At 32.5% G+C, this 16612-nt stretch overlaps 1 pseudogene; it reads left to right on the top strand.

Moving 5' to 3' along the window:
• The first annotated feature begins 7360 nt into the window (after positions 1-7360).
• Positions 7361-10997, top strand: LOC143048688 (small conductance calcium-activated potassium channel protein 2 pseudogene; annotated as a pseudogene).
• Positions 10998-16612: the final 5615 nt, after the last annotated feature.

The following is a 16612-nucleotide window of genomic DNA, read 5'->3' as shown; positions in this document are numbered from 1 at the left end:
ATCCCGAAACACCAATATCGGTTTAGTTACTATGCTAGCAATCTTCTGTAATCACCAAATAATGTTCTAAAATGTTGTTACGACTACAGAGAAACAGAATAATATGTTAAAATGTAGATTATACATGGTTTAACTATCTAATACATACCAGACAATTCGAGATATACAAATTGATTCAAATTAAGATTTAAAGCAGACTTGTAAATTTTGATGCACAATATTTTTTTCCAAATTTTATTTGCTTGTAGGATTGCTTGATAAATGTCATGATCTTGTCATACGATATTGTATTATAGTATAATTATTGAAAAAACTTAGCTACATGTAGATACGGTTGAGATTTGATGAAGACTGATAGAAAATTAGACTAATATGCACATGTGTATATGGCGGCTTTAAACTAAATATTAACCCTTCCCTTTAAAAATATGTGATGTTTCTACAGTGCTTTAGTCTTTGTTTGAAATTGCTGTGAGTTAAATGGTGTTTGAAATAGACTTTGAGAAATTTAAAACAAAAAGTATGTTAATCGGGTCGTAACTTAAATGATTTAGGCTACCAACTAGCATACAATTAGTAGCGAAATATTAGTTCATTGTTTACCAAAAATGTTTAAAAATGGAGAAAATTATAGTTAATTATTTTACTGACATTTTCTGTGTTAAAATTCGTTATTAAATGAAATGTTTTAAATTTACCAGTACCAAATTCATATAACAAATTTAATTCTTTTATCACAACTATAAACTGCCAAGAAAGGCCTGGAAAAAAAAACTATTAATATTTTGTAATTCAATATTTCTTTTCGTCACTGGTGTATAGGCATGTTTATATGACGACACACTGCTGCTATTTCACTTCCGCTTGATAAAACACATTTCCCCAGATAAATCTTCTAATTAGGTAACTTTTGATTATACTCAGGAATCGACTCCGGAATCGACTGGCATTTTTACTTATTAAGTTTTAGATGTCTTTCTTTATATTTTATTTAATAACCAATTTTGTTGATTAGAAGATATAATTTCCCAGATGTATTCCCCAGATATAAAAAAATCAGATTGTATTTGTTTCTGTTGTTCTTTAGACAGTAAATATGGTGCCATGTTAGTCTGTTAGTTCTTTAGGCAGTAAATATGGTGCCATGTTAGTCTGTTAGTTCTTTAGGCAGTAAATATGGTGCCATGTTAGTCTGTTAGTTCTTTAGGCAGTAAATATGGTGCCATGTTAGTCTGTTAGTTCTTTAGGCAGTAAATATGTTGCCATGTTAGTCTGTTAGTTCTTTAGGCAGTAAATATGGTGCCATGTTAGTCTGTTAGTTCTTTAGGCAGTAAATATGGTGCCATGTTAGTCTGTTAGTTCTTTAGGCAGTAAATATGGTGCCATGTTAGTCTGTTAGTTCTTTAGGCAGTAAATATGGTGCCATGTTAGTCTGTTAGTTCTTTAGGCAGTAAATATGGTGCCATGTTAGTCTGTTAGTTCTTTAGGCAGTAAATATGGTGCCATGTTAGTCTGTTAGTTCTTTAGGCAGTAAATATGGTGCCATGTTAATCTGTTCTGTTGTTCTTTAGGTAGTAAATATGGTGCCATGTTAGTCTGTTAGTTCGGATGAATATAATCTTTACTGTGAAGCGACCCTTCTCCTCTGCTTATACCCTATGTAATAAATTAATTGATAATAAATGTCTATCATAGTCACTATAGAATGTTTGCTGTATACCTTCTGCACTTCGAGGTGATTGGTTGGTAACTCTCACGTGATTTCGCATACTTAATGTGATTAGTCCATTGTGATTTATTACTCAGACCACGTTACCGAAACTGCTTACTTGACTTATCTTAAACCTGAGCCGATTTCCATACCTGCCAACCTTTGAAGTCTCCATGGGGGTCTTAGTGCGCAACAACAATTTCAAAGGTTACATTTCTTTGCGACGTATTTTGGGTGTGCTGTTTTGTGGTCTAGAAAAAGTTCAAAATTTGTATGATGAGCTTACAAGCCTTTTTCTTAAGTTTATTTGCATGATTCTAGTTATTATATCACTAGAAATGATGAGCATGTAGCTAGAAGATTGTTAAGATATTAAATGATTGTTGACTTTTCCAATTAAAAATCATGCACAAAGAAGGACCTTCCTCAGGTTTGGAACAACACACCAAAATGAGGAGATAACCCCTCAGTGTAAGGACATAAAAAACAACTTTTAAGTACATATTTATATCATTTGAAGAAACCTTTTTCTAAGAACTATACATATATGCTCAAAACATGTCCAAGAATTTTGTAATGTTCCTGACCTTTTATCTTCTTTAAATAATTTGGTAATTTAATTGAATACAAAAATGACATATGTTACAGCAAGTGTAATGTCAATAAATTAGAGAACAAACTACTATGTATAACCTTTATGGTAGTACTGCTTCATTGGATTTTGTCAGTCAGCTATGGATTTATTCTTAAGCTGTATAAGAACCTCCTTGCAGATGAAAATTCACCATCAAAATAAGGTTGTTATCATTATTATTATATCTAATAAAAAGGCTGAGCTGGTCCTTATCTAACAAGGGTAATTGTCGCTGTTGTCATGGTAAATACAAAATTTGTTTTGATGTCGAAGGAATAAGACAAACTTTAAAAAGTTATGATATGACCGCCTTTCGTGAATTAAGTGTCTTCGGGATTTCATCTATGAGGTACGAACGTAAATGAAAGTGTAGACAGCCTTAAAACATCTATTGTCTGACGATAAAGACAACGTTCGAAGTTACTTTATAGAAGATATCTAACCTGCTATAGAGGAACAAGATCATGAAAACGAAATATACAAAGGTCAAGATCTGATGTTCATTACATTTGTACTTATTTGTAGTTATCATGGTTCATAAGTGTTTCTCGTTTCTTATATCTAGATTAGACCGTTGGTTTTTCCTTTTAAATGGTTTTACACTTGGGACATCTGCTGTTCGGTGTGAGCCAAGGCTCCGTGAAAGAAGACCGTTCTTTGACCTATAATGGTTTACTTTTAAAAATTGTGAAATGGCACTCAGACCACATCTTCTTATAACTAAAGACTTCGTAGTTTTTAGTTTATGCACATCAGATGAATCAAGGTCATTAGATTACAAATAGAAAAAAACAAGTGTTATAACCCTCAAGTGTAGTCTTCAAATAACACCGTAAACATTTCATATTAAATCTTTGTATAAACCAAGGATGTTAAAAGCAAACAACTTAACAACGGAAACATGCCTTGGCGTAATGGACTTTATGAGACTTTCATTGTAAGGAAGGGATAATTACATGTCTCATAAACACTTATACCAATCGTCGATCATACCGTATTTGCTATGAAGAGTTTATATTCAATTTCACAATTTTCTGTAATGTGAAGAATTTTATTAGGCACTTTAAAAGTGACAAGATTTGTGGGTTTTGATGGAATTGTCTGAAATATAACAACGTTAGCATGGTTAGTGAAAGGTCACACATCAGGATTGAAACTATATAATTAGTTTATTTTTTAAAGATACTTTGAGATATATGCCATGCAAGAAACTAAAATTATTGTATCCATTGTATTTATTTATATGAACTTACCAAATTAACATTCAATACTGAAGAAAACATTAAGGTATGTAAGTTGACAGATGCATAAAGTATATGATACGCAAACTTTTATTATATCTATTATTGAAAATCCTAGTTTAGGTTAGCATTTGTATGTATATTTCATGGTTTCATCGTCAGATTTGTAGAATTCACTTCTTGCAAATCACATACAAACAAAAATTGAGAAGGGAAAAGTTTACTTCAGTGATATTATCTTAGATTATTAAACAATCACGAGAATAAAAACTACTATGATATTGTCTTCGGGAAGAAACATGAAGCTGTTTACCCCTAAACTATGAAACAATTCATAACAGGAGAAAGTATAAAATTAATAAATAAAAAGCTAGCGCAAAAACCAAAAAAACTGCAATTGTATCAGCGGTGTAATTTCAATTCTAGATATTTTGTCTAGTTTGGAATTAAGAACATCATTGCACATAGTCATTTTGATATCTAAGTGATAAGTAACAAAACTACGACGACAAATAACATTTTAAAATGTAGTTAAAACCAATCATCCTTAATACAACGATTTGACCGAATGCATGGCAGATCTTTCCGGAGCACAAGAGACCATCCCCAGTTTTTATTAGGCTTTGTGTTGTTCGTTCTTTAGTTTTTTTATGTTGTGTTTTGTGTACTATTGTTTGTCTTATAATCTTGTTTTCGTCATATGAGTTTGAATGTCCCTATGGTATCTTTCGCCTTTTTTTTTTACAAACGTAATAATACAGTAAAGCCTAAACAACAAGTTGATATATGGAACATTTATAACTACAATAAACTATCCCAAGACAGTTTTCCATCCTAGTCTGGTTCCGTCCTTGATTTCTGGTTAAGATATTGTCATATGATTTGTTATTGAGATTTAGGATGAAGATATACTTAAAAATCTATATGATAAAGTTGTCCTTGTAATTTGCTTTATATGAAGCATACAATAAAAAGTCACAATTTGACATAATAATTCCAACTTGAGATATACCGATCGATAATTTTGGCAAGTGGAAATGACGTTTTAATCAAAGTCGTCTGCTGGAATATTATATTAACAATGAGATGGTCTTATGACTGTATATGAATGGTCCGCTGACTATAATAGGCTTGACCTTTCTATTAACTTATTTGTATAAACATGTCGAAAAGATTGATATTACCAACTAAAATCTGGCAGCGATGATATATGCTAAGAGAGGAACGAAAAACCTTCCAGCTAATAACAGAGTTCTAAACCTTTATGTTGTACATAATGGCAGAAGACAGCAAGGGTTTCAAAACTGTATTATACTTAATGGCAGCGACGATCAAAGACAAGAGAACAAAACTTTGGCTAGTAACAGATTTCTATACATTTATGTTATACATCCATGATTGAACAACACTTACTAGAAGACGTAAAACGTCCGCGTTTTGTTTTTTTCAACAACCAGCAAAATCGTCTCAATAAAATGTTTGTGTTCAAACCCCCCTTTTCATGTTTTTTAAATAATTCCCTGCTGTTTTCTATGATACAATGTTTCTAGCTTTGTACTATCAAAAATGAACATCTAACCCACCATAATTAATTAGACAACAAAAAAATAAAAACAAAAAACATTTCAATCTACAGGCACTGCTAAAAAATTCTGAACAACTTTTGACTTTCGAATGGAAGACTGCGGACATATGAAACATTCTTTGCTCAACCAATGAGTGATGTTTGTATTAAAGATAAGTTTGTTAATGAGAACTGTAGATTACTTCCATTACAAATATTAACATGAACAAAAGAGTTTCAAAGTCACTTATTTTACTATTCTCACGAGTGTTAGACATAATTATAAAATAAAGTTCATCCACTCTTCAGAAAATAATTAAGTTCAGTATTGTTATAAAGAGACTCCATATCTTCCTTTTAATTGACGTTTTAATATTCTTACATATTTCTAACTTTATAATAACATCATGCTAAGGTCTTTTTGATACTGAAGATTAGTAAACAGATAATTGTATATGTTATTTATATAGATTTTGCCCGTATAATATTTGAAGTGTTATGTTATGTCAGTATGACCTGTAGAACTACATGTACATAGTTTGCCACCGAGACAGTTTTCGAGTATAATAGGTGAGTAATACTACGTCCACTCAAACCCAAACTCAAATTAAGCATTCAAAGCCTGATTTTGATGAAATTAATATTTTCAAATAATTCAGCATAGTATGAACATACCTTTAGCGAAGCACTCTGACATACATTTAATAAAACATAGGTCCAATAGAAGAATTCTCACCATTATATTTAAGCAACATCAAGTAATTTTTATCAATTCATACATTGTAAATTTATTTTCCCGAATAAGTTATTTTTCGAAAGCATAAGACAGAAAAGGTATGAACTGTTCAAGGTTTCAGAGGAAGAATAAGTACCAAGAAATTTGCTGAGATTAATTAGTTAATAACATTGTTCGGTCAAACGGTCTTTTATGGCAAGTAACACTTTTAGACTTTTAATGAAGCTGTTGAACTGGTCTTTTATGTGACCAAAGATATCTTTTTTTCTCATATGTACATTAAAGCTTCTTACTCCAGAGTGTCTTTTTTTGTCAATATAAAGTTTTCTGTAATATTAAGATAGTTCATCTGTTATGTTCTGTACAGTTTTCGCTTGCTTGAGGTGCATGCTCTTAGATGTTTACATTTTTCTTAAATGACTTCTCCAATGTATATATACAAGTCTACCTTTTTTCGTCTTTTGCAAGTTTGCTTACGGAAATTGTTGTTCAACTCGAACGACATTTTACCTAACGTTGTGAACCGCGGTTGTCAAAATTGTGTATTGTTTCTGTATTTTTGAGTGAAAATTTTGGACAACTTTTGACATTTTTAGTAAAATGTCAAATTCAATTCATATATTTGTATCTTACCTCGCAGCTGTGTTTTTCTTCGTCTTTCACTAAAAAATTTAATCAAAATTGAATGAAAATGGTTTTAGGCGAAAATATAGCGGAATGTCTTCAATATATAATACATAGATGTAGCGTGATCAATATTTAATAAATAGCTCCCCTCAAACCGATGCTATTATATGAGTCGTACGCATTGAACTTGCATTAAGGTTAGGGGTTTTCGTTCTGACGCATTCAAATGTGACATTGAGATGAAGAATAGCCATAAAACCGTTATTGCTTTGCTTTTTAATTTGTCATGTGCGAACAGTGATTTCTGGTCAATAACTGATATATTATATCCTACTAATATCCTTTTTTATCATATAATATTTTGCTTTTAAATGTTACAAAAAATATATTTACTGAACTGCAAATAATGATGCTAAAAAAGCTTATATTCTCTATACTTGACATTAAAACGCATTATTCTAGTGTTTACAAACAGTCGAAAATACCAATCAAACCCACGATAACAGTTAATTATTAATCTCAATACAAAACACAAAATCAATATCTACTTTCATAATCCAATTACACTGTGCTGACACAATAAAATTTTAACAGAATTTCTTATAGAACGAAAGTTTTAATTGTTTTTACGTTACATTAGTGTTTGTTAACACAGAATAATGGAATGTTATAGAAGCCAATCAAAGATGAAGATGATACGACAATAAATTTTATTCTTTGAGAAAAAAAAAAAATATCAATAAAATCATAAATATCAACGGTTCAATTAGATATAATGAGAATACAAGACTTTATCAAGCATTTATTGTCAATGTATTGATCTTAGTGTTGTCAATATACTCCCCTCTAGTGATACAAATCCGCGAGGTGGTTATGTATATATTTGAAAACAATTGTCTCTAATTTTTAGGAATTAACCTTTGTATTGAAAACACATGCGCAGACGTAATGTAGTGAGAGAAGAAATGGACAGGCTCGTAACGTGTTATTGGTTGGATACAGATACAATTTCTATTTGACATTTTGTTTGAAGGATAAGAAATAATTGATGAGATACGTAAAAGATATTATATTTGTAATGACACACTGTTATAACATCTGTAGTATAAAACATGGAATAATGGAACATATAAAAGGGACAAATTCACCAGTATATAGAGCTGTTAAAACTACCGTAGATTAAGAATGTTGCATTTTATTTCAAGGAGAAAACCGGTTATCTGTCTAATTATGAAATATGGTGAGAGACTGGTCAATGTTAGCTGATAAAATTTATTAGTGGGAGCATTTGATGACAGTGCTATGAGTTCAGTGGTTGAAGATCCTGGAATTCCTCTCGTCGGAATGAACGGGAATCACGTCCAGTACAAGACATTAAACGAGTCTACAGATAGTGTGACTCCAAAAGTTATAGGACGATTTGAAACGGTGGGTAGCCGTCTTGCGAAGAGGAAAGAATTATATTATCGACGCAAACGTGCAAATGATGCTGCTCTGGGATTTGCTATAGCTGGAATATTTCTAATGATTATAGAAACTGAATTAACGCATGCTGAAGTATTTACAAGGAGAGAACTTCCATCGTATCTGATCAAAATGATGGTAACTGCCTCAACAGTTGCGCTTTTGATATTTCTATTTATTTATCATAGACTTGATGTTAAACTTTTCATCGTAGATAACAGCGTCGATGACTGGAAAATTGCAATGAGTCCAAGACGAGTTGTTAAAATTGTTGTAGAATTCTGTACATGTATTATACATCCAATACCTGGTGATTTTACAATATGGTGGGAACGAACTGTTTCTCAAGGGGAGATAAGTCGTACAGACGACGTACCACTAGACGTTGTGTTGTCTTTACCAATGTTTTTACGTCTGTATTTGGTATGTCGGACAGTGATGTTACACAGCCGTCTTTATCAAGATGCGTCATCTCAAAGTTTAGGAGCTTTAAATCGAATTCATTTTAATTTCAGGTTTATATTTAAGTCTTTCATGGCCGTACATCCAACCTATATTTTGACATTGATCATTGTGTGTATGTTCTTTGTAGCTAGTTGGTGTTTACGTTTATGTGAGATGTATGATAGTTCTCCCGATGAAGCAGTTCATGCGAACTACCTAAATTCAATGTGGCTAGTAGCTATAACATTCCTGTCCGTTGGATACGGGGATATCGTACCAAGTACGTACTGTGGAAGAGGAATAGCAGTAACTACGGGAATATTTGGTGCTGGAGTTACCGCACTTGTTGTGGCGGTTCTGGCAAGAAAACTTGAACTTTCAAGGTCAGAAAAATATGTACATGATTTTGTAATTGATGTCGATTTAGATAAACGTCTAAAAAACGAAGCAGCGAATGTAATGAGGTCTGGGTGGTTCATTTACAAATATAGACGAATCAAGCAGAACTCATCCAATAGTTTAAATTACCAAAGGAAGTTACTAGAGGCTATATACAACATCCGTGAAATAAAAGCCGCACAAAGACGATTGGTTGATTCTTCTACGACACTAGTGGAACTTTATAAATCTCACTCCGAAATGGCAAGGTCAGTCGAAAATGTAAAAGTAAGGCAAGGAATTTTAGACGACAAAATGGACAACTTAGAATCAAAAATACTTTCCATTCATGAAAAACTAAATGCTATCCATACAGCTGTAACACAGAAAAAAAATATAACATAAAGTAAATCCAATGATAAACACCGCTTACAATTTGGCAGGGAATTTTAATGCTTATGTTGAAATTTACAAAGATTAACAGTCAGACTAAACATATTCAATAAATCATTTTACTGTGCATTTAATTTTTATCTCATAAATAAAATTACCAATTGCGTATTGAAAATTCTTACAAATTTCCCATAAAATGGACCAACTAAAATTGAGAATGGAAATGGGGAATGTGTCAAAGAGACAATAACCCGACCAAACATCAGACTGTTTTTTTCCTTTCTGTACAAACGTTTCCTTATTTGCCTGTAATGAAATATAATGATTATTGATTGAATGTTGGTGTTTAATGCCTCTTTATACACTATAATTGACTTTATCGTGGTGGTAATTATTTATTTGTGGAGGAAGCTGGAGTGCCTGTAGAGAATCAAAGACCTTCGACAGGAACACTAACAATGCTAGTCAATTAAGATTGGACTCGAACACACATGCCATGTGCGGTATTCGAACTCACAACGTCAGTGTTAATAGAAATGTTGATTATATTGCAAGTATACTACAAATCTTTACTGTCCTTTCTTTAACATATAATATTTCGATAAGGAAAAACACATTCTTTAATAGAGGGTCACCCGAGCTGTGCAGATTAATGATGTATACCGACTTGCTTGGTCAATAACTAAAACTTGATCTTCACCTTTAAACGGAAAGATAATTTGAACCTCAAATGTTTTTTTTTCTTATAATATTCATATGTAGAAACCATAATATAAAAATGATCGTAGGTATGGCAATTTTTCTGAACCATCTTATTTACAAAATTTTCGGAATAAAAGTAAATAAATGACTTTTATGCATCACATACCACTCGAATATCTCTGCTGATTGATATATCTAATACAACATAACTATAACTACAAGCTAGTAGAGCAAATAGAGCGATATTGTGTATATTAAGTAATTTATCAATTCATGTGCAAATGTCAATTAACAGAATTAAAATCATTCATGATACTTGAAAACAGTAAATGAATTAAAACCAGAAAATAGAAAAAAATGCTTCAACATTTAGTTTTCTGTATCATATGTCAAGCGAGACATTTTAATCCCATATGTTTGGTTTTAGAAAATAAAGTAACGTTGATTTAGTCCAGGACACAAATTAAATTTATCGAATGTTAGCATTAAAACAACGAAAAACAATCATTCAGTTGTCAAGTAAGGATGAAGCGGAACACAATTATCTAATGTCGGTTCAACGTTAACATACCATTGATTGAAATGAAAACGTCAAATGTACTTTTTCATTAATAAAATTGAAGTGTTTGTTAATTCAGTTGTTACATAAAACTATTTACTGAAATAAAACACAGAATCTTTTAATACTGTTAAAGAATGGCTCAAGATTTTCTTGAGTATTTAGATAATCTCAGATTTTTGCAATAACTTTAGTTTCTGGTTTCTATTAGCAACAAACCAGGAAGTGTAGTAACAGAATTTACCGTAAACCAGATAATACCCAGATTCCAATGACATTTAGGACAGTGTTGAATAATTTAAACATACATCTTATAAAATCGTTATAATATTTCCCAGTAAATCTTGGCCTATAAAATCATTCAAGATATCAGACAGCAATTTACGTTTTACTGAAAAATTTTAAAGGTCTTACACATCTAGTGTAAAATGAAAATCAATGTAAAGAAAGATAAATTTGTTTGACAACGTGATATTTATTGATCATGGTCATACGGATGATTTGTGTTTGTGTTTGTAGTTGTATAAATGATTTAGACACTTGACTTTTTCTTCCTTAATTGCATAGTGGACTATTTCTGATAGTTATACATCCTTTATGGGCATTATGTTTTCTGGTCTGTGCGTCCGTTCGTCTGTCCGTTCGTTCGTCCGTCCGTTTGCCCCGCTTCAGGTTAACGTTTTGGGTCAAGATAGTTTTTTTATGAAGTTGAAGTCCAATCAACTTGAAACTTAGTACACATGTTCCCTATGATATGATCTTTCTAATTTTAATGACATATTAGTGAGAGTGGGCCGCCCGTATTCTATGGACACATTCTTGTTCGTAGATTTTCAAATAAGGCCGACTGTGCAAGGGCTGTGTAGCTTGTCAAACTCTCATCATCATCATCATCATCATGTTTTCGAAATGCTTTTCTTCATTAGTTCGATTTTCAAGTATTTACCATCTGAGCTTGGGTTACTTATATGTGGAGATTTGAGATTACATGTATTTATATACCTTTAGTATAAATAAATTATACACACAGATTGAGAGAAGACATGTATTTAAGATATTCACAATGAATTATACACACAGCTTGAGAGAAGACATGTATTTTAAGATATTTTCAATGAATTATTTAACATACTAAGAGACAGAAGATACCAAGGAACATAGAAAACTCATGTTAGTGGACGAAAAATTAACAACGCCATGGCAAAAAAAAATTAAAGACGAAAAACGTCAAAACATCATCGATATCCTAGATAGAAAACTAATTAAGGATGTTCACTGGTCATGTTTTTGGCAAAGTTGGGGCACCGTAAATGGGGCGAAGTCGTAATATAAAAGCAAATAAATATATACCACAAACCCAACCAAATCAAGAACATATAAGTTAAGTGGTTGTCTTTTGTTTTGTCTTTGTGTTTTTCGTCCTTCACTCGATAATGTATCTATCCAATGTCAGATACAATATAAAAGTAAGGAGATGTGGTATGATTGTCAATACAACAACTATCCACTAAAGTTCAAGTGGAGGGGATGTAAGCTATCATAGGCAACAATGAAAAAATATTAAATATTTTTAACGAAAAACCAAATATGACAGACACAAAAAAACGACAACCACCGATCTGTAGAGAAATGCAGGCAGATATACAACTCGGTTGGAGAGTTGTCTCATTGGCGCTAATAATACCACATCTTCTTATATCTACACAAAAGAATGTGGTAGGGTTAAACATGTCTGAAGGCACATACTCTCCTCATAACCTGGGACAGTGGTGTAACGGCACAATACAATAAGAAATTTCTCATATTTGATTTTCGTTTATTGTTTACAAATTAAAGTTATAAATAACGAAAACCACTCAATGACGTGCTCCAAACTTGGGACAGGCACATATAGAATGCTGCATGGTTAAACATGTTTGAATGCACCCTCCATACCATAACCCAAGACAGTGGTGTAACAGTACAACATAAGAACAAACTATACAAATTTCAATAAACAAGTGTAACGTGTACACAGGTATTAAGCGTGTCTATTTCTATTTCTATTGGTTCGTTACCAGTTTAATACTGGATCCAAAAATGTTCTATTACAAAATATAAAACAATTAAAATTTATTCGTATATTAACGCCAATGAACTAAAATATATACAACTGCTCTTTGCGGTCTCAAATAAACTATCTATTAACTATTCTACTTTAAATATATACAATTGGGACAAATTTGTACTATTACAAATTTGTCCTTGGTCAGGAACAAACTTGTCCTCCTGGTACAATAATGTACCCTACAAGTTTACACACTTGTCTTTGTTCCTTTGGTACAATAATGTACTTTACAAGGTGGTCACACGGACTCACGCTTGTCCTATACGGTACTATACGGTTCAGCTTGCAAACGTACAAGTCCGTATTTATAACAGGCACCAAATTGAACCTGTTTCTTATTACACTTAGTAATATTATCTATAATACCTTATATATACGAGACATCGATCTCGAATATCGACGTACCGTAGCTTGGTCTAATGTCTCCGCAGACTTATGACAATCGACCCTGAGCTAGGGATCTCTCCTACTTTTATACCCTATGGTAGCCGTACCATTATTGAAGAAGGGTAGTTCTTCCAAAGTGTCTCATTACTGGTATTGACAGTTTCCTTTGGGACACTCCTTCACGTTTGACATGACCCAAAGTTTACCCGCGAAACATCCAATTCTTATTAAGGTATCATAAAAATATATAAAATAAGGCTTCTGCCGAACTGTAACCAATGTAAACAATTTAACCTTAGATATAAAATCATCACACAAGCTTAGTTAAGTGGTTGTCTTGAAATTTGCCTTAGCGTTTTGTCTGTATATTAACTATTGACATCAGATGGTTGGTAATCTGTTTTGCTTTCGGTTTTTATCATTCACGCGTAACGATTTTGTGTAAAGAATTTAGATACCATATCCTTTATTTTTGTTGTTGTTATGATACCATCTACATGTATCTGAAAATGCTGTAGTTTTCTAATTTACACTGTATGACCGGTAGGCATTATGTCGCAAAATTCATTGTATACAAACATTTCACGATTCATCTAAATGTAATTTACCCGACACTCAAACAAGAATTTAACTAAACTTGTGAGACCCATACCACGAACAAAATAACCCGACATACATTGTAACAATAAGATACACATTATTCATACACGCAAGGAGACGGGAAAAGACTGAACATAATGTTCAATCTGATCGGCTCATATAAAGAAACATGCTGGATGGTTCCAAAAGTGTGTCATTATTTTTTGTAGTATTCGAGAACAATTAAATAATGTAACATAAATACAGATGATTAAATATCTATTTCAATAATTTAGAGTGAACCCGTTACATTCATCTGGACAGGTTGTTCGTTATTAGACATTTTAGAAATAACACATGAGCGGTTTAGAATTGAAATTCATTTTTACTGGAGGGAAAGGAACGTTTTAACGATATGCTATTTGTTTTGCTCTGAGCACTGGAATACAATCTGTGTTTGACATTTTACTGAAAGTTAAATGTTTATTCAAATGTTGGTAAACACGTAAAACACAATATTATTTCCCGTTTTTGAATTAGTTTTAAGAACATTGAACCCTCATAACATCTACAGTTATTGGAATTATGATCGTTGAGATGGCAACTGTTACGTAATCTGAAATGCTCTTCCCTTAATAAGTTAGGGAATTAATATGTTTGACATGTTTCAACTATTATTGCAGAAGTCGTTGATTTGCCACTCTTGTTACTCTTCACGTAAAGCCATTATGGATAAATACAGGTTTCTATAATTCTTAAATGTACTTGTTATAATTAATCTAGTGTTGTTTCATTAAATTCAAGGGGCAAATACCTCATGTACATTAGGACGAGAGAAAAAATGTAAAGTTCACCAAATTGATATAGGTAATATCTAAGAAATCGGATCGAAATGAATTACGGACAATTGGACTGCGACCCGAAAAAAAGAGCATGTTTGATAGCCCGAAGGGGTGAAAACAAGGACTGACCATATACCACCTACCGAACCCCCTTTTTGTTGAAAGAGTTTTTAATATGTACGGGCTAGTATTGACTTCATATTTCTATAGCGCTAGTATTGACTACATAATGTATATATATAGCACCAGCATTAATCACATATATCTATGGCACTTTCATAAATATTGCAATACAATTCAAATGGATAGTTTACCACAATGGTTAAAATAAATAGTTTACCACAATGGTTCAAATGGATAGTTTACCACAATGGTTAAAATAAAAAGTTTACCACAATGGTTCAAATGGATAGTTTACCACAATGGTTAAAATAAATAGTTTACCACAATGGTTCAAATGGATAGTTTACCACAATGGTTAAAATAAATAGTTTACCACAATGGTTCAAATGGATAGTTTACCACAATGGTTAAAATAAATAGTTTACCACAATGGTTCAAATGGATAGTTTACCACAATGGTTAAAATAAATAGTTTATCACAATGGTTCAAATGGACAGTTTACCACAATGGATAAAATAAATAGTTTATCACAATGGTTCAAATGGACAGTTTACCACAATGGTTGAAATGAATAGTTCATCACAATGGTTCACATAAATAGTTCACCACAATGGTTCAAATGGATAGTTCACCACAATGATTGAAATGGATAGTTCATCACAATGGTTCAAATGGATAGTTCACCACAATGGTTCACATAAATAGTTCACCACAATGGTTCAAATGGATAGTTCACGGCCGCAATGGTTCAAATGAATAGTTCACCATTATAGATCAAATAAATAGTTTACCATTATGAAACAGATTAATATCTTGCCACAATGATACAAATAAATAGTTCATCATTATAGTTCAAATGAATAGTTTTCCACCGTGGGTAAAATAATGAGTTTAACGTAAAGTTTTAAATGAAAAGTTTATCACAAACGTTCAAATGAATAGTTTACAACAAAGATTCAAACAAAGACTTTACCACAAAGGTTCAATCAAATTGTATACCACACAGTGGTTCATATAAATACGGTACCAGTATGGTTGAAATGAATAGTTTACCACAACGATTCAATATAATTCGGTACCAATTTTGTGTCTTTATATTTTGCACATTGCACAGCAAACTAAGTTAACGTTCCTGTATAGATCACCATTGCATCCATATGCATCGCTTACCACTTATCTCAGATGGTGCCATTAAAACAAAATACATATATGGTTTGGCGATATCTGGCCACAGCTTTTATGTAGGACTCGGAACCCCGATGGTACTCCGAACCGCGATGGTCACGCTGAAGTGCGATGGTGTACGCTGAAGTACGTTGGTTAACACGCTGAAGTGCGATGGTAACATTGTGACGTTAACTTGTTGATATCTACGCTGTGCTTGGTTACGCTGAAGTGCGATGTAATTTAGTATACGCGATTCGAGTTGTTCCTTATGATTTGTAGCATGACTTAGTTATAAATTATTTTGTAACCTCAACCTCTAATGCTCAAAACTGTTCTGGACTTGAATTGTTCGTTACTTTGTTTTTTTCTTCTTTTTTTTTTAATTCCTTTGTTCGCAATAAATCTTAATCTAAATAATCTTATCCACCTGCCTGCGAATCCGTGTTGTTTAGAAAACGTCAAAACAACTAAAAGTCCTGCTAAACCATCGCACTTCAGCGAAAGGACCATCGCACTTCGGCGTAGACCATCGCACTTCAGCGTGACCATCGCACTTCAGCGTCCCCATCGCACCTCCGAGTCTATGGTCGGTTACCCGAAGATAATATGGCAACCAGATATATAGATAGATAGATATATATGAAAATGTAAAGATGCACCGTGGGATACACTGGTGCTTTAAATTTAGAAAACACCGTGGGATACACAAGTGTAGTCTGTATTATCCAAAAACCTAAAATGTCATAGTTAACATTAAGATTCTATGCAGCGAATTCTGCCATTTATGGGAATATATTTATGATGCTCAAAGTTCAAATAAAAGTCACTTTTCTCAACAGCAAACAAGTTAACATCATCAGTCAAATCTGTATCACCACTGTCACCGACACAAACCTGAAAAATAAATACAAAAGAGCAGTATCTTGTACAATAAAAAGGAGTGGGAGGGTGGG

The sequence above is a fragment of the Mytilus galloprovincialis genome, chromosome 10 (assembly GCF_965363235.1).
Source record: "Mytilus galloprovincialis chromosome 10, xbMytGall1.hap1.1, whole genome shotgun sequence".
Classification (NCBI taxonomy): domain Eukaryota; kingdom Metazoa; phylum Mollusca; class Bivalvia; order Mytilida; family Mytilidae; genus Mytilus; species Mytilus galloprovincialis.
This window is presented reverse-complemented; position numbering and strand designations above follow the sequence as displayed.